This window comes from Cyclopterus lumpus, chromosome 21, assembly GCF_009769545.1.
Source record: "Cyclopterus lumpus isolate fCycLum1 chromosome 21, fCycLum1.pri, whole genome shotgun sequence".
Lineage (NCBI taxonomy): Eukaryota > Metazoa > Chordata > Actinopteri > Perciformes > Cyclopteridae > Cyclopterus > Cyclopterus lumpus.
This window is the reverse complement of record NC_046986.1, coordinates 2197085-2199680: the sequence shown is the minus strand read 5'-3', so window position 1 is coordinate 2199680 and position 2596 is coordinate 2197085.

Sequence of the window (2596 nt, the reverse complement as noted above, 5' to 3'; positions counted from 1 at the left end):
CTCACATCCAGGACATGGTCTAACCTCACACCCAGGACATGGTCTAACCTCACATCCAGGACATGGTCTAACCTCACACCCAGGACATGGTCTAACCTCACATCCAGGACATGGTCTAACCTCACACCCAGGACATGGTCTAACCTCACATCCAGGACATGGTCTAACCTCACACCCAGGACATGGTCCAACCTCACACCCAGGACATGGTCTAACCTCACACCCAGGACATGGTCTAACCTCACATCCAGGACATGGTCTAACCTCACACCCAGGACATGGTCTAACCTCACACCTAGGACATGGTCTAACCTCACACCCAGGACATGGTCTAACCTCACACCCAGGACATGGTCTAACCTCACACCCAGGACATGGTCTAACCTCACACCCAGGACATGGTCTAACCTCACACCCAGGACATGGTCTAACCTCACACCTAGGACATGGTCTAACCTCACACCCAGGACATGGTCTAACCTCACATCCAGGACATGGTCTAACCTCACACCAGGACATGGTCTAACCTGAGTGAGGACAGTGAGGACAGAGGAGAGTTTAAGAGGTGAGACAAATGAACTCTGTAATATTTCTTCATCAGTTAGATTGTTTTTCTCTTCAGGATTTCTCTTCTCACTCTGAGTGCAACTCTTCAATCTTAAAGCGCCGCAGATTAAAAGTGGAATTACAACATAATCTTAAATAATCCGAGCCGAGTCACTCTGAGGTCTGACACTCTGTCAATCAACCAGATTACTCTTCAAATTAGCACGAAAACGCTCCGCGAGACGATTACAGCTCAGAGAACTGTGATTAAACACATCAGGCTTCACACCCGATGATCTACATCCATGTTCCGCTCTCAGGCCACAGGAAGTCAATGTGAGACTACAAAATAAAGTCACCGCTTCACACCCGATGATCTACATCCATGTTCCGCTCTCAGGCCACAGGAAGTCAATGTGAGACTACAAAATAAAGTCACCGCTTCACACCCGATGATCTACATCCATGTTCCGCTCTCAGGCCACAGGAAGTCAATGTGAGACTACAAAATAAAGTCACCGCTTCACACCCGATGATCTACATCCATGTTCCGCTCTCAGGCCACAGGAAGTCAATGTGAGACTACAAAATAAAGTCACCGCTTCACACCCGAAGATCTACATCCATGTTCCGCTCTCAGGCCACAGGAAGTCAATGTGAGACTACAAAATAAAGTCACCGCTTCACACCCGATGATCTACATCCATGTTCCGCTCTCAGGCCACAGGAAGTCAATGTGAGACTAGGTTTCACAGCCGGGTCCTCCACAGACCTCAGGTCAGTGTGAGAACATGATGCTGACAGTCAAACAATAGAAATGAGATCTGAGCAGCTGGAGAGGTGGCTGATGGGAAACGGAGGAGGACAACTGTTTACTCAGCTGCTGTCCTTCGTCCTGTCTCCTCCTCCTCCCTCTTTAATGTGGAGTGTTGATCAGGTCTCAGTGGACCAGGTTCAGCCTCTGTGAGTCCTGAACCGCCAACACAAACAGAACCAGAGCTGCTGGAGGTCAGCGTGAGCCGCCTGCAGACCTGAGATCAGGGCACGGCTTCCACCAAGCCTCTCAGGTTCTGGTCTGATTGAAGCACAGGGGACACCTGATATCTGTGTTTTGATCAACCAACACAAACTTCATGTTCAGAAACGAGAACAATTCATCAATAAGTTAGTTTTATTGTAAACATCGATTTCAAATCCAAATTGTTTACATTCAATATAATAAGTGGTGTTTAGATCTCTTGAGTTGTACAATAAATATGAATCTGACTCAATAAACCAATAAAATAAAGATTAAGCGATTCATCTCCGAATGGCTTTCCTCCAGCAGGACCTGAACGCACCACGCTCTTCACCCAGAACCTCTACGGACTGCAATTATTATCCTTCACTTCACCAAAGGAGACGATCCACAGTCACCAGGTTCAATGCCGGTGGATCAGTGTGAACTGAACTAAAGAAGAGGTCTTCACAAGTCCCAGAATTCTGGATCAGATCCGGAGAAAACTCCCCCAACATACCTGTCACGGAAAAAATATAAAATATGATCCAAAAGTCCAGATGGAGCTAAGACTGGACCATCTCAGAGAGACTGTGGTTATTTTATCTCTTCCAAGATGGAGTCAAGGGGGGCTAGGAAAAGACCCAAGGACCACTACATTCAATTAAATTCAGTTCATTTTGTGTAACCCAGAATCACAAATTACAATTTTGGCTTTACAATCTGTACACATACGACATCCCTGCCCCAGGACCTCACATTGGATCAGGAAAAACTATTGCTATAGAAATTTATTAATAATGAGTAGTAGGCATGGACCACGATCCAGAGGGGGGCATCAGCAGGGCCATGGCAGGGCCAAGGAGGCCGGACCAATTAGGCCAGGCCTTTGAGGAAGGAGGCAGGGCCATTGGGAAGGAGGCCAGGTCCAGGCCAGGGGTTGGATGCAGGAAGCAGGGGCAAAGAGTCAGGACCCAGGACCAGCTTCAGACACAGCCAGGTCCAATGGACCCTATGAGACATGAAGTCACAACGACTCCGGGGAGGAAGCAG